Source organism: Elephas maximus, chromosome 26, assembly GCF_024166365.1.
Source record: "Elephas maximus indicus isolate mEleMax1 chromosome 26, mEleMax1 primary haplotype, whole genome shotgun sequence".
NCBI classification, from domain to species: domain Eukaryota; kingdom Metazoa; phylum Chordata; class Mammalia; order Proboscidea; family Elephantidae; genus Elephas; species Elephas maximus.
The window spans coordinates 15482553-15507471 of NC_064844.1; the positions used below are offsets into that span (position 1 = coordinate 15482553).

Consider the following 24919-nt stretch of genomic DNA (forward strand, 5'->3'; position numbering starts at 1 on the left):
TAGCAAGGTATATATAAATTTTTGTATGAGTGACTCATACCAAAAAAAACATATTATGGGGTTGTTGTTATTGTTGTTGCCTCTGACACATGATTGGTGAGGAGCACTTAGGCTGTTTTAAAACTATGCTGCAGTTGGAAAGGGGTGAAACACTTTGTGCACGTGGAAACCTTCCAGAAATGGGGCTGCCAGCTATTTAGATCTCTGAAAGCACTTGACATTATCTTGTGTGTATTTTTCTTGGTAGAAGATAGAAACTGCCATGATCTTTTAAGGTCATTTGCTTGCTATGGCTTGCTTCTCCCTTTAAAAATTTTTAGGAGGAAAAGGAATGTGTTTTTCATTTGTTTGTTTTGTTACTGTACTTCGGAGAGCCTATATTCTCGATTCAGTCAAAATAACCACTGGGTCACTTTGTATTTCATGCCAAATACGCTTTCTCAGCTTTGAAAATAAAGTAAAATGGTACTTGATTTCTCTTCCCTTTTGTCTTATCCTTCTTAACTCTCCCATATATCTAGGGTGGGGATGAGGGGAGACTTTCTCTAATTCAAGGCCTTCTAAATCTGGTTACTTATGTTGTTCAAAGAACCAAGTATCCTGAAGATTCTACAAAATAATAATAGAAATATTCTACCAATAGAAGCTATTAAAAACAATCACCTGGTACACCACTTAAAGTGGATTTTTTTTTCTTCTTTCTTAGTAAAATGAGGAATAAAATGAAGTCATGGACGAGCTTTCAGAACAATGATTTCATGTAAAAAACCATAGTTCTGGCCAAAAAGAAAAGAAAAAAATGTTGAAATATGGAAACAATATGAGGTCTTACTCAAGTAGCTCCTTACGCTCCAATCAAAAGCTGAAGGAATTAAGAAAAGCCCTTGTCACAATCACAGCTGTGTCCCTCTCCCTAAAAGTAACCACCGTACTGACCTCTACCAATCAAAACAAGAAACCTGTTGCCGTTGAGTGGATTCCAACTCATAGAGATCCTGTAGGACAGAGTAGAACTGCCCCATAGAGTTTCCAAGGAGCACCTGGTGGATTGGAACTGCCAATCTTTTGGTTAGCAGCCATAGTACTTCGCCACTATACCACCGGAGTTTCCTTACATAATTTGTATGCTGAAGGACTTGGAGCCTTTGATCTGCAGAGTTTCCTGCAGTCTGGATATTGCTGATTGCATACTCCTGGTGCAGTTCAACGTCTTCCTCTGTTCCCTGTCTTTCCTGCAGATGGGAGACTTGAGACTCAGGTTCAATCCCTTTGGCAAGACTATGGGTGGTACATCCAGAGACACATAGTGTCTGGTTCTTTCTCTTTGTGGCCTTAACAAATGTTGATGCTCAACACCTAGGTCCATTAATTTATCGTGGATTGCAGAATATCCTATTTTTGTTATTTCTTTTTCATTAACTAGTTGGAATATTTCTATAAAGAGACACTTGTCCTCATCTGTTATGGGTTTCATCACTGACACAATTCAGACAGGAAAGGTAGACTGCTTATCTCCCTTCATTGACCAGATGATAGTTTCCTAACATCCTCCAAAGGTGATCAATTACTTTTTTTAATTTTGGTTATTATGAACTGGTGTATGCATGCATGAGTTTCAAGCCATTGCAATCATTGTCTTTATTGTAGCTCGATCTGTCCCATCCTTGACCAGCGAAAGCCTCCTCCACTAACACTTGAATCCTTTTGACATGACCCTAGCAGTCTTTGATAACTCCCTTGCCATCTGATACGGCAAGTTATTCTAGGCTTATCTTGTTATTTCCTGCTCCAGCCCTAGAATCTGCCATGTCTCCAAGAAACCCTTGTTTCTTTTCGTGGGAAGTGGTATTTCAGAACCACAATCTGGGTACTAGGTATGTTCATTATTACTGTTTTTGTCATTGTTTCTATGGCTTTGCAGTAGACAGAGCTAGGAAATGTATATTTTTAAAAATAAAATGCCTCATGAATTAGTTTTGATACTTTCGATTCGAATTTAGTACTACAGACTTTACAAATACAACACGATCAGAATAACAATATTAGTACTACCACGGCCAATTTTTGTTGTTGTTGTTACTGCCAATATAGTTACCAAGAGTTACTCTTTTTTTCATTTGCTCTCTGCTTTCACCCATATTTTTAAAAAAATAAGTTTGCAGTATATACATTGTCAGAGTATATACCCATTACATCAAATACTCCTGTTTATCCCTCATCCAATTTTAATTCTATAAATAAATACATATTAAATGTTCAGCACTAGACTTCCTGTTGCTATGTCTCTGGTCATTTTGAAGCTCGTTGTCTAGCAGATGGCCGGAAGGGCCTATAGAAACATTCCCTGAGTTCTTACATCTTGATAATAGTTCGTGTCCTTTGTACCTTAAGGTCAGTTTTCTGGATATAAAACCCTACAGCTCACATTTTCTTAACTTAAGAGTCTTAAACATGTTATTCCATTTTCTTCAGACCCAAGTGTTGTTGTTGAAACATTTGATCTTAACCTAATTTTCTTTCCCTTATAAGTCATTGTATTTTTTGCCTGGGTGCCCAAAGGGCTTTTTCTGTAAAACCCACTAATTTCATTAGACTATAAGGTTATATTCTAATAAAATTATATTCTAGAATATATACTATATTGGGTTCATCATTCTAGATCAATATTTTCAGGTATATGGTGCGCTCTTTCTATATATGGTTTCAAATCTTTTTTTATTCCAGGAAAGTTTCTTGAATGTTTTAAATACATGTATTTGCCCTGTTTCCTTGCTTTGGGTGTTTTCTTCAAGGACTCATTATTGTATGTTAGATCTTCTTTGTTTACCTTCAAAATTTGTCATTTTATCTTGAACCCTTTTAATCTCCTTCTTCATTTCATACAGGTTTAAAATTTTTTACCTTGTATTTATTTTAAGGTATTATTTGTTGTACTTATTTGCTCTTGTGTTCCTTGTAATTTAGTTTTTATTTCTGAAATGATGTTTTCTTTTACTTCTAATTCTTTCCAGAGTCCTGTCTTCTCTTTTCTGAGTTTTTCCAATTCTGACTTAAGTTTCCCTTTCACATGTTATATAGCTTTTCCAATGTCTTTCAGTTCATTTCAAAATGGTAGATGACAGTTTTGATCTTGTGTGAGGACATCCCTTTCTGGAGTGATATCATTGTCTGTAAGAATGTTATTCAGCTCCTTATTCTCTTTTTTCTAATAATGTTTGTATGGGATTTTTTACCTTGATCCTTTTCTGTTGTTTATTTTTAAGTAAAACTATTTTCCTGAACTTCCAGAAGGAGGTGTGGTTCAGTTAAAAGCCATGAATCTGAAGTTAGAAAAGCTGACGACACAGAATTCTGTCTCTTGGTGTTTTTGTGATGTGTTCAAAAAGAAGGTGGCTGGCTTTCTGTGATTCCCTGGCCCTATTCTTCTCCCCATTATTTATCTGAAGCTTCTTCTTTGTCTCTATTGTCTCCAGCCCAGTTCAGTTTTGGTTTCTCCTCAGTGTGGGGCCCAGTCCTGGAAGGATGCCCTGGCTGGTCAGTCTCAAGAGTGCAGAGAGGGATTAGACTGTTCCAGCCCCTTCGGTCCTTATAGTAGACTCCATGGACTTAGTCTCTGTTAAAAAGGGCAAAATCACTCCCAGATTCAGCTGCTGTTCTCATACTGGCCCACTACACTCTCCAGTGAATACTTGTTGGCTATTTGGGGACTTTCATGTTCCCAAGTCTATTTAATATGCTGTTCCTTCCCTTTGCTTGTCCTGCATAAGCACTGATAACGTTGCAGGACTTATCGCTGTCCCTACCTTGTGTGTCTTGAAGTTCATGGGCAGAGTTTGTCACCAAGGGTTTTGGCTTTGCTATTTAGTTACTCTGTTTTTGTGACAGGATCTGAGAAGATTCAAAACTATGCTGCCACCTCTGCCATCTTCCCACAATCCTCTCCTCATTTTAAAATTCCATAAATATTACCCAATTGCCTGGAGGACCAAGTGGGTATCAAAGAGCTTTGTAAACAGGGGCTGGTGAGATTTTAAATTCTGTAGAATTGCTACATAATCTCTACCTAATCCGGGATGCTTAATGCAGCTGGAGAACAGGGGAACATGCTGACTTTCAGAGGCCCAGTCAGGAGGAAGATGCATAAGAATGCTTCCTTAAGCCATAGCAGCTTTGAAGCAGAAACTGAAGATTCCTGTGGGGTCAAGCTGGGATCTAAACATGTTGGGGTAGTTTGTCTGGGCATCTCTCAAACCACAGGTCACATGTCTGTGTTTTTGTTTTTTTTTTTCAGCTTTCTTCAAAAATCAAGTCAGCTTGGAAGAACAGTTGGTTTTTATTATATTTCTCTATTTCAACAGGATTCTTGTTAACAATAGGCAACTTCTTCTGACAGGGACTTTTAGTTATGTGCTTAAAAAAAAAAAAAAGCTTTTCCGGACATCATATTTAGCTTATGTCTATACTATAAAAGTGAACCCAAGGCTCCTAAAACTAGCAGCTGACACTAGTATTGGCTACTCAACTAGTGGTAGGGTAGTTTTCTACCTTGACATTTAAGGTAGAAAAAGAAAACATTCTGTGTTGGTCTTATCTTCTTCCAGACCAATGTGTGCTTGGGTTCCTAGTCATTGGTTAATCATATATTTTAGAATATTGGACTCAGCAGTCTTCTTTCTTGTGCTGGGGTCAATAGTTGTCCCTGTGAATTCTGTGTTCGCTCCCAATTCACTGCCATCGGATGCCATCTACTCAGTGGCCTGACCTGTGAAGGTGAAGTGCTCACCACCATTTCTGTGCAGCCCTGCTGGCATTGAGCCTGTCACTGATCAAACTCAGGATGTTTCAGCAGAGGCATTTTTTATGGAGTTTGAGGGCAATCACGATTCTCTAGACTAGAGCAAATGTCAAAGTAGGACAATGCAATAGAAGATTGAAGGTCTTCCAGGGTACCCATACCATGAATTTTCTTCTGCTTAAAAAAAAAAGCTTGGCCTGAGTGAATGCTGCCGTTTTTGAAGATACATTAATGAGACATTAAAAAGCATCAGTTTCTAGAGCTCATTAAGTTATTATATATTGTTGTCATAATAAATCTATACTGTCATATTTATAAGAATACTACAGAACACTAGCCCACAGACCACCTACAAGACCCCAAAGGAACTATTACCTCAGAAAAACTTGAAACCCATACACTCCATCCCACTCCACATCAGTCCACCACATGGTTTCCATCCATCCATCAAAAACCCTCATACAGCTAACTGAACTTCTACCAGGCATCTGTACTAAGTAGTACAACCTACAGGATAGTGAACCGTTTCTCTTGTAGTTCTCACAGTAAAGCCCCATCAAGTATTTACTATACAGTTTCTATACACAAGGCACCAAGCTAAATTACAACCAACGTTGTAGAGTCCAGTTTTAAAGTGGTTAATTATCACCTAAACAAAAGTTTTGCAAGTGGCACGCGTGAAGTATGAAATGTCAAAGCTATTTTTAGAGTTCCGTCCACAGAAGAAACTATTAATTGTTGAAATGTATTTGTCTTGAGAGACCTACTCACATCCCACTGCATTAGCTACGTACTAGCTGGGGAATGGAAAGTCTTTTCTTTTTGTTGTATTTTTAACACATGCCCAATGAGGAAGAAGCCCTACAGGCCAAGGGAAATTGGAGTTTAGTAAGGGAGTAGAAATGGATTAAAAGAAACAATGGGGGATGCTAGGCAATAAGCAGACAGTTTGCTGTTTTGCAGGAGGAAAGAAGTCTGTTGTTTTTTGTTTTGGTTTGCTTGCTTGCTTGTTTTGAACATATAGGTGAGTGTTTAAGTGTATATAGAAAACCCACACCAGAGACGAGGATGCAGCAGCAGACAATGGTTTCTAATGGAATGTGTTAGACAGGCGTTTGCTGCAGTTGAGCTGTTATGGCTGTTGGTTTTGGCAGTAGGGAAGTTTATACAGCAAGGAAGACTTGACAGGCCAAGGTGACTTTTGAAAATGTCTGAATACAAAACATAGGTTAGTGACAAATATTGTTGTTGTTGTTAGGTGCCGTGGAGTCGGTTTCGACCCATAGCGACCCTATGCACAAAAGAACAAAACACTGCCCAGTCCTGCGCTATTCTTACAATTGTTGTTATGCTTGAGCTCACTGTTGCAGCCGTTGTGTCAATCCACCTCGTTGAGGGTCTTCGTCTTTTCTGCTGACCCTGTACTCTGCCAAGCATGATGTCCTTCTCCAGGAACTGACCCCTCCTGACAACATGTCCAAAGTATGTAAGACGTAGTCTCGCCATCCTTGCCTCTAAGGAGTATTCTGGTTGCACTTCTTCCAAGACAGGTTTGTTCATTCTTTTGGCAGTCCGTGGTATATTCAATATTCTTTGCCAACACCACAATTCAAAGGCATCGATTCTTTGGTCTTCTTTACTCATTGTCCAGCTTTCACATGCATATGATGTGATAGAAAATACCATGGCTTGGGTCAGGAGCACCTTAGTCTTCAATGCGTCGTTTGATTTCATGACTGCTGCTTCCATGGCTGTTGATTGTGGATCCAAGTAAAATGAAATCCTTGACAACTTCAATCTTTTCTCTGTTTATCATGATGTTGCTTACTGGTTCAGTTGTGAGGATTTTTGTTTTTTTTATGTTGAGGTGTAATTCATACTGAAGGCCATGATTTCTGATCTTCATTAGTAAGTGCTTCAAGTCCTCTTCTCTTTCAGCAAGCAATGTTGATAAACAGTTGTTTGGAATATTGACCTATTTATTGTTAAAGAATGATACCGACACCAACCTGGATATATACAGAACCATGGTAATCTATATCTCATGTGCTTATTACCTATTCTTCCGGAAACCACACACATCAATAAAAACATGATAGAGCTAGAAAAGTTCTAGAAAGGCCTCTGAAAAGACCTGGAAACTGGAGATTTACTGTGTGGGGTAAAGTACTTTGGAAGAAAGAAGACCTAACAGGAATATGATGACGTTTTATGAAAATAAGAAGTTTATATACCATGTGATCAGTAATGGTTCACTGTAGCAGTTAAGAGCTCGGCTGCTAACCAAAAGGTTGGCAGCTCATACCCACCAGCCACTCCTTGGAAACCCTATGGGGCAGTTCTACTCTGTCCTATAGGGTTGCTGTGAGCCAGAACTGATTCGACAGCACTTGACAACAACAAAAACAAAAGTAAAAGGGAGAAGGAGCCCTTGAACTTTGAAAGAAGTCATTTTAAAGCATGTAAAAGGAAAGTCTGCTTTACTCTTTGAGTTATAAATTGAATATACCAAGAGGTACCAGAGGCGTGAGCAAAATAAGGGCTGAAGGAATTCAGATAACCACATGGATAAAGTAGTCACAATGAGTTGTTAAGGGGAATTAGAGCTGTTTTTCGAAATGTCCATAATTTTGGGAAGATGATGCACCGAAGAATATTTTTATTTTTTCATTTCTGTCAGAGCAGTCTTCTGAATGAACTATACTAGGCCTTACACAGTACAATACCCTATACCTGGCACAGTACGTGGTAGGAAGCAGGCTATCGGTCTTTGTTTGATTTGTTGACTCCCTTTTGTTCTTTAGAGAGGTATTATTGCCTTCAGAAAACTGATGCTGTTGACCTAACATCTTAATATTTAATTTGGATGAGGAAGTCATTTGAACAATGTTGATAATTGTCATCAAGAAACAAATGGGATGAATTGCTATTATTAGTTTTCTTGTTAATGAGTAGGACACAAGATTGGCTTGACTCGTAGATTCCATTGTGGCTTCTGCTATCATCCCAGGACTGGCCCATTCCCTATGGTAAATAAATTGACCCTGATAAACAAGACTGGACCAAGATATACAGCTGCCTTAATAGGCTACTTTGGTATTGCTTCAAACTCATACCATTTAAATACGTGTTTAATGTTCATGGAAAAATAGCCTGACAAGCACTGAGAGGAGAGGAGAGGAGAGCCTCTTCTCGACTGGCTTGATTAATTTAGCTCTGCCCCAGACTTGCACCCTGTGCTTAGCAGAACAAGAGCCCTGCAGTTAACCATACTCTTGCCCCTGCTGGAAGGCACATGAGTGAACTTCTGTCATTTCTTCAGCAGATCTTGAGAATCTCAGCTTTCCACTTACAACCAAGCAATTCCCTAAGAGCCTTCTAGAGAGCATAATTTTCTCTGGTTTATTGCACTCCAGTGATTGTTTTTAACCCTCTTTCCAGATTGATACCTGGAGGGCCACCCTCAACTCAGCTCTTCAGATAAAGCTAGAGAAGAACAAGAAAAATTATCCAGCAATTTTGAGATTTTTCATAAATTACTTGTAGCGGCTGTACACGGTTACTAGATTGGAGCTTCGTGTGGGTAGAGATTTGTTTGTTTCTGTGTTTTACGCCATCTAGCCCAGCATGGGGCAGACAGTTTGTGCTTATGGAATAAGTGAATGGCTGATAGAAAGAAAATAACACTGGGTCACTTCCTCATTCTCCTCTTCGTTTGGTCCATGATGATGCTTCAGTGACTTACATACTTTATTATCACACTGACTCATGGTGGCATCTTTGGGAAAAGGTGATTTATTTCACGCTAGCCAACTGGACAGGAAGCTCAGTGTTTCAAGCCCAACCATTTAAACTCTTCCATTCTTTCTGAATAGCTCAATATGCATTGCACTTAATTGAGCCACATAAAGTAGCCTACTTTGGACCATTTTTGACCTACAAAGAGGCTAGTCATAGAGGAAATCGCAGTGCTTTCACATGACTTGTGGCAAGAGCATGGGGATCAGATGCCGGAGTTCTGAATTCAAGTCTCAACACTGTGGAACTTTGGAGGGGCCACTTACCCTCTCTATGTCTCATTGGCTCATCAGTAAATATTGAGCTTATATTGCATGTGAGACTCTGGGCAACACTAAGATGTGTGAAACCCAGTCTACCTTCTTCAGGCTCACAGTTTACTTGGGGAGATAAAATTCACCCATAAAAAATTATGATCCAAGGCAGTGTATGATAGTATCAAAGTTGCCTTTAAACAAACAAACAAGCAAAATCCCACATTCCAAGCAAGAGAAATTACTTCTTCCTAGAATATTAATTGGGGCCCTGGTGGTGCAGTGGTTAAGTATTTGGCTGCTAACCCAAATGTCGGCAGCTTGAATCTACCAGTCACTCCTCGGAAACCCTATGGGGCAGTTCTACTCTGTTCTACAGGGTTGCTATGAGTCAGAATTGATCTGATGGCAACGAGTTTGGTTTGGTTTTAGAGAATAATAATCAGAAAGGCAGTATACAGGAGAGGACAGCTAGGTTGGAAAGACTCTAAGTTTCAGTAAGGGAGCTGCAGAGGTTTGGTGGTAGAATTTTCGCCTTCCGTTCCTGAGACCCAGGCTCAATTCCCAGCCAGTGCATCTCAAGGGCAGCCACCACTCATCTGTCAGTGGAGGCTTGCATGTTGCTATGGTGTTGAACAGGTTTCAGCAGCGATTCCAGACTAAGACAGACTAGGAATAAAGACTGGGTGATCTACTTCCAAAAATCATCCAATGAAAACTCTATGAATCACAACAGTCTGGAGTTGCTATGAGTTGGGGGCTGACTAGACAGCACTGCCACCAAGAAGGAGTTTCAGTAAGCAGAAAGTTGGGGGAGGGCAGGAAATTGGGGGAGGGCAGTTCAAGCAAGTGGCATGGCAAGAGCAAAGGTGCAGAGGCTGGAAAGCACAGTGCTATTTTGGTTTGGTTGGAACAGATGGTCCGTGTGGGCGGGGTGTGAGCGTTAAGACTAGGAACCTGTTTCCTCCTTGGCAGGTAGTAGGCATTTTTCATTTCAGTTGCTACTCCGAATAAATGAAATCAGGAAGATGCATGGAGTAGTGGAAAGAGCCCCAAAATGGAAACCAGAAGACCAGACATCAGCTTTGCCATCAATTCTCTGCATTCCCTCAGACAAGTCACTACAGGGCTGCTTTGTCCTCGGTGGCCAAGTGGCAGTAATTTGACCGGTCCATATATGATGCCGAGTTACAAGGATAAAATCAACACTCAGAAGACAGCACTTGGAAAGGGAACACTGCTATGCTTTTTCCCCAACACTAACTGCTATGGATTAAATTTCATTTAAATGCTCTTGATAACGATAAATGTGTGTGCCTTCTTCCTAGAGTAGTTATTCCATAGCGATCAAACTTCTAGGAGTCCCTGGATGGCGCAATCTGTCAGGTGCTCAGCTACTAACCAAAAGGTTAATGGTTCTAGACACCTTGGAAGAAAGGCCTGGCAATCTACTTCCAAAAATCAGCCATTGAAAACCCTGTGGAGCACAGTTCTACTTTGAAACATGTGGGGTTGCCATGAGTCAGGATCGACTCAGCGGCAAGTGGTTAGCCTAACTCCTGAGTTGCAAGGGAGAGAAGCTGAAGGAAAGGGCCAGTTGTGATGACCTCGGTCAACCCAGAATACAACAAAATCTCTTAGATGAAAGCATGAACTGAAACAGTGTAGATATAGCTACTCAGTCTCAAATGAAAAGCCCATGCTGCACCTGGAGATAAGCTAGAGAAGGAAGCCTCCTGGAAGTAGGAGATCAGATAGAATTCGGTAAGCCACAGGAGTACTATCAGATAACAGAAGGCCCTGGTCTCCTTCCAGTCCTACCCAGTGCCCTTGCTCAATCAGCTCCTGACCCAGGCACAGGTTGCTGTTGGAGAGCAGGAGGAAACACTCTTTTCTTGGGTGGTGACTTACCTGTAGCCAATCTACTTTGGCAGCCAGCCACCAAGGCAGGGTGGGTGCGCGCCTCCATCAGAGTTTCTTGGATAAGTTTTGATCTTTTCAGCCAACTTTTCCTCATCTGTTAGGTTCTAGGATAAACTCTACCAGCTCAGCATCTAAGAACAGCCCCACATTCCCAAAGGAGACGTGGGATTCTCCTCTGCTGGCTCAAATCAGGGGCCCACCGAGACATCCACTGTGCAGATCCCGGGGACCATGGCTTCTGTTGTAGACTCTATGGGTATGAGAAGGCTACCGGGTGAATAGACCATCCATGTGGCACTGCTACCAAAGCCACAGGCAGGAGGAGCAGTCTTCTGGGAAGTTTCCTTGGCACTCCTGATCTGAATTACCGCCATCTGTCAGGTCGGGGGCCAGATGAGCTCATTTCCTCCAGTGCAGTCAGGTGTCCTAGAAAATCTAGATCAAGCCCCTACGGGACAGAGCCTCAAGGATTCCAGTTTTAGTCATGGAGTAGCTCCCTAGGCATCTACTTTCCAAACAAACACTGGAGCCTCCATCTCGAGTGGAGCTCACGAGCAGTTCCAGGAAAGGAGTGGTCATGGAATTCAGGGCTGGGCAGACACCCAGGACATCTCTCCACTCAGTGGGCATCTAAAGCTATTGCTCCTGCTCCCTCAGCAAACCAATCTGAGGTCCGTGTCAGGTGTCTGTGATTGGGAGGATCCTGGGCTCATGTGTCCCACCCGGACCACGCTGTGGAGAGGCAGGAGTCACAACGAGGCAAGTCCAACCATATCGGGAAGGTACCTAACACCACGCAGAAAAGTGGTGCTGCTAGTTACCAGGTATGGACAAGACGAGGAAAATTAACATTCCTTTGCAATTGTTCCATGGAAAGAATTACAGAAAAATAACATTCGTCTGGTCCTTCCGAGAAAGTTTCTCTTAAGCTTCAAGTGAGCGAGAAACAGCCCCAGAAAGTTCTCTACTGTGTAAGTCTCCTGGTCTGGAATGCAATACCAAAACACCGCCACTTAAACCTGGAAGGAAAAAAATACCTATCATTTCCTTGTGTGCCTGTCACTTACAACAATATTATTTCAGAACGGTTGGCTGGTGCTCGTGACGTATTTCAGCTACCACAAGGTGGATGAGTTTCAGGAAGTTGTTATTTATGGCATTTGAGAGTCTGGCAGTGTTCTTTCGTAATAAAAGGAGGTAAAATTTAGGCTTGAGGTCAGACTCCAAGAAGGCAAGCCCAGAACCCAACGTGGGGCTATTAACAGGACTGGCATTTCACAGCCGTGCCGCCATAAACGAGACCAACATTAATTAATAACACCCTGGCATTCAGCAGGGAGTTATCTGGCATTCCAGAAAAGCCCTTGTCAAGACAGGCGAGGGTCTGAGCCTCCAGGATGGAGGTTTGCTTACTGAGGCTCCCAGGAGGACCAGAGCCAAATTGGGTCCCTGAGTAACAGGGATAACTGCTCTCTCCTGACTCCTGAGGATGTAAACAGGAGTGCGTGACTGTGCAGCGTGGGGGCAGGGGCCGGTTAACCAATAAGGAAGGTACGCACGGGTTTCTGGTAAGCCAGTAGCTCCCTCAGCCCTGGCACCTACAGCTGCCTTAGCTAGAATTTCCTCAGGGCGGAGACTATTTGGGGAGATTGGTGGTTCAGTGGTAGAATTCTGGCCTTCCATGGAGGAGACCCAGCTTCAATTCCCAGCCAAAGAGCCATAAGCTCGGCCACTACTCATCCGTCAGTGGAGGCTTGTGTGTTGCTACCATGCTGAACAGATTTCAATGGAGCTTCCAGACTAAGATGGGACTAGGAAGAAAGGTCTGGTGATCTACACCTGAAAATCAGCCAGTGAAAACCCAATGGACCACATGGTCTGATCTGCAACCAGTCATGGGGATGGCGCAGGACAGGGCAGCATTTTATTCCATTATGCATGGGGACACCAGGAGCTGGCACCAACTCCATGGCAGCTATCCACAACGGCATCCAGTCATGGATACTCCTGGGACAGAGGCATGCTCTTCACCTCCTGTCTCCCCCTGGGCCCAAGAAGAGGGGACCAGCTGAGCTAACTGACCTCGGGCTTCCACCCAAACACATGGTTGCAACAGGGCTGCAGACAAACAGGCCTCCTCTTCCCATGGCTATCCTCTCCTACTCAGAGCGAACTCGCAGACCGCGGAGTCCACCAGAAACTTTCAGGTGGCTCACTGGTCTGCTCCACCCTGTCTGGACCCTTCTTTTTATCTTGCGCTTATTTTCTGTGACCTAGTCTGAAAGCCTTAGATGTGGAAGAGAACCTTCCCCACTGTCTTGTCCATTTTGCACGGGCTGAAACAAAATAAGTGAAATGTATTGCGAAGCCCTGGCATCGCCCTTGAGTCTGTGCAGCCAGGCAGTGTCATTGCTGGTGAGCTGGTGAGGTTGGGAGGTGGCGGGGGCGGGGGGGGGTGGGGGGAGATTCTCGCCGGATGCCTGTTTGAGAACTCTGGAGCCCCTTCTCCGAGCTTCAATGTATCATACAGCTCAAGTTATTTGGATCTGTTTTGGGGGCAACTACATGGGCTGGAATTGTCTAGCTAGTTTTTCTTCTTCTTCTTCTTTTTAAAAAATACTATTTAAACAAATTGGCTGCATTTAGCAGAGTAGAGTTAGTGTTTTTAATAGCCTGAAAAACCGTACCCAGATGTTCAACACAAAAAGAGGGGGCTCTTCCCTCTGACTAGCAGCCTGCCACAGTGGTCTTAGCCTGGCCCTGCCCATCTGGACAGCTGCCCCGGGCTCTCTTGGGGGCTACCTTGGGAGACCGCCCGGGAGCTCCAACTGGCCCCAGACCCAAGGAAGGAAGGCAAACCATCTGGAATACATCGTGCAGATCGGCTCCGCGCTGCCCAGGCACCCTGACAGCTTTGGGGGCTGTGCGAGGCTTGGATTTAATCCACCAGGCTCTCTGCAGTTGGAGGCCTCCAGACCTCACTCAGTCTCCTTCCAGAATTTGGATTCCACAGAGGCACAATTAGACCTGCTGATCGCTTCCAAGTTTGGCTCACTCAGGAAGAGGACCAAAGTGTGCTCAGAGAGACACTTTGCAGCAGCTGTTGGACTAGGAACAAATAAAGGATGGGGAATAGTTTCAGCTAGAACCTTCTCTTCACCTCTTTTTATTCCCGCTGCATTAGCCTGACCATTCACTCCAGCCCTGATGTTCGACACTTATTTGGAGAGGGGAAAGAAAATTCATCCCATTCCAGGATGCTGTGGGGAGCCTTTAAAATAATGGCAAGCTGGCTCTCCATATCATCTCCCTACCATTCAAGGTCGGCTTGGGAGAAATAAAGGGATAAAAATCTCTGAGTGAGGGAGGGGTCAGGAAGAGGTTTGGAACTATCCTCAAAACCAATTGCAAAAAAAAAAAAAAAAAAGGATAGAAGGTTTTAAAAAGTTTTCTCTAAAACCATAAATCCCTGCCAACAATCAATGTGTTTCTTGCAAATTAGTTTTGCATACTTTGTTAGTGTCATGGATTGAATTAGGTCTCCCCCTCCACCCCTCCGCCCCTCCGCCAAATGTGCGTATCGACTTGGTTAGGCCATGATTCCCAGGATTCTCTGGTTGTCTTCCATTTTGTAATTATAATTTTCCGTTAGAGGGGATTAGGGTGGGCTTGTAACACCCTTACCACGTCACCACCCTGATCCAGTGTAAAGGGAGTTTCCCTGGAGTGTGGCCTGCACTACCTTTTATCTCTCAAGAGAAGCAAGTAGAGAGCTGGGGACCTCATACCACCAAGAAAGCCGTGCCGAGAGCACAGCAAGCAAAGCCCGTTCTTTAGACCTGGGGTCTCTGTGCTGAGAAGCTCCTAGTCCCGGGGAAGACTGACGAGAAGCCCAATAGAGAGAGAAAGCCTTCCCCTGGAGCTGACACGCTGAATTTGGACTTTTAGCCTGCTTTACTGTGAGAAAATTAACTTCTCTTTGTCAAAGCCATCCACTTGTGGTATTTCTGTTATAGCAGCACCAGATGACTACGATAGTACGCAGAAAGTATTAAATGGATCCCTTACGAGGGCTAAACATTCTTCCTACCTTCTTGTCTCTCTGCTTCTGGTTTGGTTCTTCACAGATGAGAAAAAGATAATTTCACCCAAGCATCTGACCAAGGGAGCCCTAACTCCTAACTAATGGAATCCAAATTAAAGAGATCTGCTGTGTCCCTGGGTGACACAAATAGTTAAGCCCAGGACCACTAGCCAAAAAGTTGGTGGTTTGCACTCATCCAGAGGCACCTCGGAAGACAGACCTGGTGACCTGGTTCAGAAAAATCACAGCCTTGAAAACCCTAGGGAGCAGTTCTACTCTGCACACTTGGGGTCACCATGAGTCAGAATTTACAGCAACTAACAAGAGCTATGCCTCATATCAGGCTAGTTCACTCCAATGGTTAGGCTGTAATGATAATGAATTCAAGTATAATCCAAGCACCATCACCTAAGAGTTGCCTTCGAAGCCTCCAGTATGTTTGGAAAATAAAGTGTATGTATCATGTTCTTGTCTGAGTTGTCCACCAGGTAGTTGTTCCTCTGTTGAGTGCCTCTCCCTTGTACTCTCAGTCCCACTTTTAGCCATTGCCCACCTCTCTGATGAGCATTGAAACTAGTGCCTGGAACTAGAAGACTATAACCTAGGACCCAGACACAATGCCGTTAGGTGAGCATGGGTCCTAGCAGAGAGGTTGGTGGGGCAGCCACACTTCTATACACTACCTTGCTCTCTCACTCTCCATGTCATCAACACAAAAGCTATACAGGTGTATCAGGATTTGGGGCAAAGAGGATGTCATACTACCCCACAGCAGATGAGTTCAAATTAAATACCAAAAATTTTCTGGCCACTCCACATAGGGAATCCTTTACTGTCTACTTTCCCCTTGGTTCCAGCCTCCTGCCATGTTACTTAACCAACTCCAACCTTCTCTAGGGTCCTCTCTGATATTTTCTCCCTTACCTCCAATACCTACCAATTCTTTATGCAGAATAGTTCAGCCAACTCATCGTCTCCTTCCAGACCAGGCTTTTGGAGCACGAACTTCCATACCTAAAGAGACCTTCAAGGTACTATTGTGAAGGGATCAGTGTATCCCATCCCTGTGCTGGGGAAAACACTTGAAGCACTTGCCCCCTTTTAGGGCATCTTTGTGCTGGATCTCACTGGGCAAATGAAGGAATGTGGCTAGGGTGGGATGGGGGTAGGGAGCTGATCCGATGCAGAAGCTGGCACTAGAAGTGCCATTGGCAGGCAGACATGCATCTCAAGGCCATGAAAATCTCAGCTTTGGTTTCATACCATGTCAAACCTGGGGTGTTCAATCTGGTAGGCAGAGCCCAGCCCCAGGGAATTCAAGGGGCAGTCAGTCCTCAGAAGACCTCCAGGTGGGCAGACACCAGGAGGAAGTTTTGCTGATGTGCCGCAGGGGTCAGCCACCAGCGCCGGGTGTAGGCCTACACTGCAGCCCAGGAATGAGGACTGATAGAAGTGTGGCCCTGTTTTAGTCATCTAGTGCTGCTATAACAGAAATAACACAAGTGATCGGCACCAACAAAGAGAAATTTATTCTCTCACAGCCTAAGAGGCAAGAAGTCTGAATCCAGGGTATCAGCTCTTTCTCTCTGTGTCGGCTCTAGAGGAAGATATTTGTCATCAATCTTCCCCAATTGAGGGGCTTCTCAGCACGGGGACCCTGAGTCCAAATGATGCACTATTCTCCTGGCTCTTGTTTCTTGGTAGTATGAGGTCCCCATGTCTCTCTGCTTGCATCTCTCTTTTGTATCTCAAAAGAGATTGACTTAAGACACAACTTAATCTTATAGATTGAGTCCTGCCTCACTAACAAAACTGCCACTAATCCTACCTCATTAACATCATAGAGGTAGGATTTACAACACATAGAAAATCACATCAGATGACAAAATGGTGGACAATCACACAATGTTGTTGACACATATTTTGGGGGATACAATTCAGTTCAATCCATGACAGCCCCTTACCACTGGATGGTCATTCAGAGCATAGCAGCAGCCTGAAGAGGAGGTTTAGGTGTTTGGCAGGATAAAGAAGTTAAATGTCAGACTCCAAGGTCAAAGCCTCTGGAGAACATGGAGGATACAGGAAAAGCCATAACTAAGGCCCAATACACATGCCCAGCGGCCACTCCAGAGCCCCAGATATCTGGTTCATTTACCAGCACAGACACTAAAAAAAAAAAAACCCGTTGCCGTCGAGTCGATTCCGACTCATAGCGACCGTATAGGACAAAGTAGAACTGCCCCCTAGAGCTTCCAAGGACACTAGCGGAGTAAAACGGACACTGGGCCATTATCAATGAGCCCCTGGATGTAGAAACATGACCTAATCCTCAGGCCCACTGGATCGTGGCGTGAGTGGGATGGGCTGCAGCTATTTATGAACTAAGCCGGCAGAGCCAGTTATGTGGGAATGGGGAAGGCAGAGGAAGAGGAAACAGCATGGAGACGACAGTCTTCAACCACAAAGAATAACGTTTTTATTATTAGAACAACACCTCCGTAGCGCCCTGGCAATGCACCAGCCTGAAGTGGTGGGAAAAACACCAGGCCAGGAGTCAGGAGTTGCCGTTCTAGCCTGGGCTTAGCCAACAGCAGGTTGTGGGTCCCTGGGCACCTATTTTCATTAACTTGGTGGGGCCTCAGTTTCCTCATCTGTGACATCAAGAGGGTGGGTTAAAATGGCATTTCTGCAAGTGTGGCACAGACTGGCAGCAGCAGCATCACCTGGGAGCTTCTGGGAAACGCAGATTCTCAGCTCTACCCCAGATCTACTGAACCAGAAATTCGGAGAGTGGGGACCAGCAGTCTGGGCTTTGACAAGCCCTCCTGATGCATAACAAAGTTTGAGAAGCATCAGAATAAATGATTTCTAAGTGCTTTTATGCTCAAATACCTTTGTATCTGTTAGGAGAAATCCCTCTGTCTCTGCCTCTCTCTGACTGACACACACACACACACACACACACACACACACACAGAGTACCAGCCTCATATAACTTGGCCAGTACACCACCAGTCGTCTGAGCTCGTAGCTGAAAGCCCCGTGAGCAGGTCTTCGCTGCATCTCCCAGGGATGCAACCCACATCCTTTTTCTCCTCAGTCTGTCATGAAAACCAGAGCCTGCCTTTGAAAGGGATACATTAGTGTTCTGGTCAGCAGGTGGCAAATTGTATAATAAATTCTTGCCTCTTCTCCCTCCTGCCCAATTAGCCAGAGGTAAGATAGGAAGATTTACTCTTTGCCATGACCAAGGTCACAACCTGAATCTGAAATAGAAGCCAGTTTCCATCCTGGCTCTCTGGAGGCTGCCGCAGCCGATTGGCTAACAGGCAGATGGGTCTGCCTGGTAGCAAGGATTTCATAGGCAAAGCAAGGCGGGGAAGAGAACCAAAACAGAAAGACTGCTGTGCCTTCTAGTTAAAAAAAAAAAAAATTATAGCTCTATTTATAACCCGTCTCGCTCCACAAAGGATTTGAGGAGGCCGCCTTCTTGTTGGAAAATCTTTTATGCCAATACTTGGCATCTGATACCGTGGACTTCCTGGCCTGGAGAAAGGGGTCAAGCTTTACTTGCGTACACAATCTCTGTAGAGGCTACAGTGGCCACTCCGGGGAATCTGTTCCAACATATCCATTCTTCCTGCTCTTCCCTCCCTCCTTCCTGCCTTCACAGAGAAAATGTGGACGTCGTGATCCTGTTGCTCTTTGTTATTAAGCTGCATAACCCGGCTCCTGGCTTTACATTCTTCCTGTGAGGTTAAATAAGCAAGACCCACTAGGGAAACGCTCAAAAGCCCAGTCTGAGGAGTGGTTGTCAAAGGTCTGTAAACAAAGGGCATTCTTCCACTTTCTTCGATGGGATCGTATCCTACGGGAACATGTCGACTGATCGATCATTGGTTGGATACATACTCTGAGTTGATTTGGGGGGTTTAAATGACTTAAGGGCTTAGAAGATAGCCTGATCAATAAGTGCTACCTTAAAAAAACAGCCTGATCTATAAGTGCTACCTTAGGTGGGGAAAGAAACAACAGTAATGGACATGAATTTGTACTCCGTGTACACTCTCTTTGGGAGAAAATGGACCGGTGCTGTGGGCTCAGCTAATTTGTCTCCTTGTGATACTTATTGATCCTTGTGAGTCTAAACCTGCAACTCTGGCTTCCTTTTTCATTTTCACTTATCTCCTTGGCCTAGGATAGTGTTCAACTATTAAGTCATTCTTAGTCTTTTTTTTTTCCCCCAGAGTAAATAGCTCCAGTTCCTTGATAAACCTCTCCAAAGGAGGTTTATGATAAAAGTTTAGTATTTTATGGTGTCCTTGGACCCAAACAAACAAACAAACAAAAACCCAAACCCACCACCATCAAGTAGATTCCAAATCATGGTGACCTCAGGTGTTGCAGAGTAGAACCGCTACATAGGGTTTTCTTGGCTGTAATCTTAAAGGAAACAGATCCCCAGGCCTTTCTTCCATGGTACTATTGGGTGAGTTCAAACTGCCATCCTTTAGGTTAGCAGCCAATTGCAAACCACTTGTGCCACCCAGTGACTGTCCTTGGAAAACAAGCATAAAAATGCCCTCAAAAACCCAAAACCTAAACCTTTTGCCATAGAGTCCATCCTGAAAAACCTGGCAATCTGCTTCCATAAAGATTACAGCCAAGAAAACCTTACGGAGCAGTTCTACTATTTAACACATGGGGTCACCATGAAAACAAGCAGAAACAGCCGCAAATCATATTTGACATTGGCTGAGCTTCCCCATGCCTGGTGGTCTTATTCTGGTTCCCAGAGGGCCTTGGCTCCTGGACTTCAGACATGCTCTGGTCTCTGACACCACCTTTCGTGGTTCTGATCCTACTTTGCCTGGAGCAGCTCTCGTTGCCCTACATGTGGATTCTTGTCCCTGCCCTTGCTATTTACCCAGGACACTGCCTGCTAGGATTGTTTTTGGAACTTGACAAACCACTTAAAAATTTACAAGGAAGAATCAAGAGTGGGGAACAGATAAAATACTCCCAAAAAAGAGATGAGACTTGCCCTATCAGGTACCAAGACTTATTATTAAGCTATAGAAATTAGAACTGTGTTATTGATGCAAGGATATACTAATAGATCAGTGGTTTGGAAGAGCAAACCCAGAAACAGAACCACATATATATAAATATATAACAGAGACGGCACTGAAGGTGGGGAGGGGGGTGATAGTCTATTCAATAAGTGATCCAGGAAAATTGGTTTTCATTTAAGTGGAAAAAAATGAAAATGGATCCCTATCATATGCAAAATTAACCTCAAACGGAACAAAAACTTATTAAATGTAAAAGGCACAATTTTTTAAATCACTTAAAGTAGGCTACAGAATAATTTTTTGAGCTCAGAATAGGAAAGAATGTCTCAACCAAGTCACGAAAGGTACAAATTCATTGTAAAGGGAGTGAAAAGACAAGCCACAGTCTGGGAAAAAATATTTGTAACTTATGTAACTGGCAAAGGATTAGTATCCAAAATGTACAAAGGACATGGATGAATCGGTAAGAAAAAAAGAAATCATCCAGTAGGAAAATGGACGAGAGATATAAACAGGCATTCAAAGAAAAGGAAATATAAATAGCCAATGAACAAATGAAGAGATGCTCAACTTATCAGTAACCAGCAAAATGCAAATCAAATGTACACTGAGATACCTGTTTCACACCTGCCAGCTTGGCAAGGATTAAAAAGCTCAAGAATAGCAAACGTTGAGAAGAATGTGGAGCAACTGAAAGTCTCATACCCTACCAAAAAAAATAAATTGGCTTGTTGTTGTTGTTAGCAGCCATTGAGTCGATTTTCAACTCACAGTGACCCCACGTGACAGAGCAGAACTGCCCCACACGGTTTTCTGGGCTGTAATCTCTACAGGAGTGGATCTCCAGGTCTGCCTCCCATGGAGCTGCTAAGGGTGGGTTCAAGAAAATAATTTGGCATTTCCTGGTAAAGAGAAAAATAGACACACCCTAAACCAAAAATCCTGTTACCGTCGAGTCAATCCTGACTCATAGCAACCTTGTAGGACAGGATAGAACTGCCCCATACAGTTTCCAAGGCTGTAATCTTTATGGAAGCAGACTGCCACATCTTTTTCCCTGGAGCAGATGATGGATTCAAACAGTCAACCTTTTAGTTAGCAGCTGAGCACTTAACCACTGTGCTGCCTGGGCTCCTTAGGCACACCCTACAATCCAGCTATTCCACTCCTAATATACCCCTCTCTTCATTTTCTAGCACTGTTGTAACAAAATATCACAAAGTAGATGGCTTTAAAGAATAGAAATTAATTTTCTCACAGGAGGCTAGAAGTTCAAATCAGGATATCGGTCATGTTGATTTCTTCTAGGGACTTTGAGGAAGGGTCTGTTCTGTGCCTCTTTCCTAGTTGCTTGTGACTGCTGGCAATCCCTGGCATTCCATTGCTGGTTGTAGAGGTATCTGCCTGCATTGTCACATGATGTCTGTTGTCCCCCAGTGTGTGGCCCTGTCTCTACCTCTATTCTCCCCTTTTATAAACCACCACTTAGAAGGGCTTAGGGTTAGGTCCCACCCTACTCTGGTATGACTTTGTTAATTTAACTGGTAACGCCTGCAAAGAAAAATCTTATTTCCAAATAAGGCCATGTTCACTGGTCATGTTACTGGTCCTCCAGGTTTCCCTCAGCAGGACACTGAGATACGAGTGGGGTGAAAGCGAAAGATGAAAAATTTATTTGGTTGGCCAAGCAAAGGCGCACACTGGGACCTGTGTCGCCAAGATGGCTCCCCCATTGGCAGGCAGGTACAGGGGTTTATATATGGGGAGGAAACAGAGTAGGAGTGGGCTCTTCTTCAGGGTGTGTTCAAGGGTGTGGTCTTTCAGGATTGGTGGACAGCTCCTGTGATGACGCCAATGTCATGGGGTTGGTGCAGTTGCCCTGGGGCCTCGAGGGAGGGAAAATGGTGGCTTAGCTCCTCCCAGCAGCCATCCAGCAGCTGCCTGCCTCAAACATATCTTCTTGGGGGACACAATTCAATCCATAACAACCTGTAGGGAGAGTGCTGCCTGACAAGACCCATGGCCTGTGCCAGAGAAACACAGCCAATTTACCACGAGTGACCCACTGGGAGGGAGCAGGGGAACAAACACCCTGGCCTCCCTCTCCTCATCCTCAGATCTCCTGTCACTGCTTCTCTGGCCAAGACCATTAGGAAGCCAGGGGTCCAGGCAACTCACTGCTGTGTCCACGCAGCTCAGCTTCATGGGCACAGACCAAGATGGAAAGGGCTGGAGAAGGAATCTGGAAGGGTGAATGAAGATTGCCCAGGAAATAGACGTGGTAATGTTTATAATGGGAAAAGGAATCATTAGCACATGTTTCTGGATTGTGGTTACCCGTGGGGACAGAAAGGAGGGGACTGTAATCAGGGAGGGGCACTCGGGGGCTTCTACAGTGCTGGTAATATTCTAGTACTTCAGTTGGTCATTGGCTTCACGAACGGTTTCATTCATCTTCACCAACAATTAAAAAAAAAAAAAAAAAAACCTGTTGCCGTCTAGTCAATTCTGTTACAAGAGTTGAACTTCTCCATAGGGTTTTCTTGGCTGTCATCTTTATGGAAGCAAATCACCAGGCCTTTCTTTCATAGCACCGCTGGGTGGGTTCTTTAACAATATGTATATATTATTTATATTCATCTGCAGTTATAATCCATTGCATATAATATTTTTGAATATTAACATGGTGGTGACTAGGTAGTTGAGGTAAAATGAAAAAAGCACCCACAGGCTCTGCAGACAGAACAACTGACTGGAATCCAGGATTTACCACTAACTAGTTGTTTAAGATTTGTTAGTTGTTTGACATTACGCAGATAAATTCACTTTGATGAACTCTGTCAGAGGCTGCGGAACTAATGTTCCCAGCCCCTCAGTTTGAATGTTCCTGCGTAAGCGGCCCTTTTAGACCTTGTCTTCATCTGCAAAATGCAGATAATACCGTTGTTAGGATTAAGTAAAATTATATACAGTATAGGAAATAATGGGATTCAGTAACAGCTCTTAGTAAATACGTGTCCCTATTCTATCTCCAAGGAGCCCTGGTGGCACAGTGGTTAAGCGCCGGGCTGTGAACCAGAAGGTCAGCGGTTAGAATCTACCAGCTGCTCCATGGAAGAAAGACGTGGCAGTCTGCTTCAGTAAAGATTTACAGCCTTGGAAACCCTGTGGGGCAGTCCTACTCTGTCCTATAGTGTTCCTGTGAGCTGGAATCAAATTGGCAACAACAGGTTTTGGGGGGTTATTCTACTTCTAATGAGCCTGGTAGTGGAGCCCGGGTGGTACTGGTTAAGAACTCGGCTGCTACTCAAAAGGTCGGCAGTTTGAATCCACCAGGCGCTCTTTGGAAACCCTATGGGGCAGTTCTACTCTGTCCTATAGGGTCACTATGAGTCAGAATTGACTCATGGGCAACGTTTTTTTTTTTTTTTTATGGAGCCCTGGTAGCGCAACAGTTAAACGCTCAGCTGCTAGCCAAAAGGTTGGTGATTCGAATCCAGTGGCTCTTTAGGAGAAAGATCTGACAATCTGCTCCCTTAAAGTTTACAGCCAAGAAAACCCTATGGGGCAGTTGTACTCTGTCACACGGGGTCAGTGTGAGTCAGAAGGGACTCCATGGCACCTGACAATAACAATATTCTCCTTATCTAATTTAACGTACTGTTGTTTACTCTTTTGCAAATTCCTGTGTTCCGACCAACCTGATCTCCTTCTTGACCCCTGACCCCCAGCCCTACCCCACTCCATCCCGCATCCAGACCTGGGTCCACGTCCTGTCTCCTTCCCCAGCCTGGTCCTGCCACACGTCAGTCTACCCACCCCAAATTCCACCCCTCCAAGAGCCACTGTGTGCCCGCTTCAGCCCACTGTGTCTCCAATGTCCCTTACAATGTATAGGCATTAATAAAACTAGGAATCACCGTACTATCCCAGAAGCTCTCATTGGATGCAACTGCACTATTGTTGATCAGTTAATTGAAAAAATAGCTAAGGCAGATAATTTCTAAGAAAAGGAAACACACCAGGCTGAACATCTTATTTTAACTTAAAACATCCAAACGTACACTCACTTATTTGGTGAAAGGCCTAGACTTTTTCTTCGAGCAGAGCTCCACCCCATCTTTCTGGCATCGCCCCAGTTTCTCTGAGACGGAGCAAGAACGCAGCCACCTGAGACCTGCTACCAGAACGACTTTGTGTCCTCCGCACGGTGCCGAGCTGCGTGCTGCCCTATAAATTTAGTTGAACTGCACAGGGCTGCTGGGATTGGTGCCTAAAGAGGGCTGGGATGGGAACAAAGAGGGTAAGCTGTGAGACGCACGAGGGCGCCGGAGAACGCTTGACTCAATCATGACCCTGCCTCTTGTTGAAGTACAGAAAATACATTTCCCCTAGTGTTTTAATATTAAAGTAGAGGGAATATATTTTCTGGCTTGCTTTAATATAGCTGTATAAGCTGTGATTAATCTCTAGTCTTTGGAAAATGGTGCAGGTCTCTTGAAGACACGGCTGAGCAGCCTGTTCCACTCTTAACAAAACAAACACCCTAATACCTTACAACATGTTTCCTCTCATTCAAAATGGGTGATTGAGAGCTTGACATAACTAACGCCATAATGATGGTCTAGGTAATCTATAAAAACATTTTTTTATTGCACCGGTCCTTTCCAAAGGGGTGGGGAGCTCTCTCAGCCCCTGTGGCCTTGGTCTCTCTCCTCTTCTTTGTTCTCTTGAGAAATGGCCTTCAGCCTGCAAGACGGCAGTTGAAAGGCTGTCTGAGATTTTTAATCTGCAACTTTCTTTCTTGCTCCTTATCTCAGTCAGAGTGGACTTGGTAGAGCAGTTCCACTAACCGAGAGATTTTTACGTAAGTTTTTTTTCCAGCCTCTTACAAACATACAGATTAGAGTCCAGATGTATGACATGCATATTTTTAGTTTAATAAAGAGTTTCTTATAGCTGTTTTGTGGTGTATAAGACCATCTGT

The 24919-nt window shown here is 43.9% G+C and overlaps 1 protein-coding gene across 3 annotated transcripts in view; it reads right to left on the reverse strand.

Annotated features, from left to right (window-relative positions):
* SOCS5 (suppressor of cytokine signaling 5) overlaps positions 1 to 24021 on the reverse strand; it is a 106327-nt gene extending 82306 nt beyond the window's left edge. Inside the window, exon 1 of one of the 3 annotated variants that reach the window (XR_007515511.1) lies at positions 10759 to 11712. The gene's annotated coding sequence lies outside the window, so the exon portion shown is untranslated. Of the gene's footprint in view, positions 1 to 10758; positions 11713 to 24002 lie in introns of those variants that run through there. The other 2 variants (XM_049870240.1, XM_049870235.1) reach the window with 2 other exon arrangements.
* Positions 24022 to 24919: the final 898 nt, after the last annotated feature.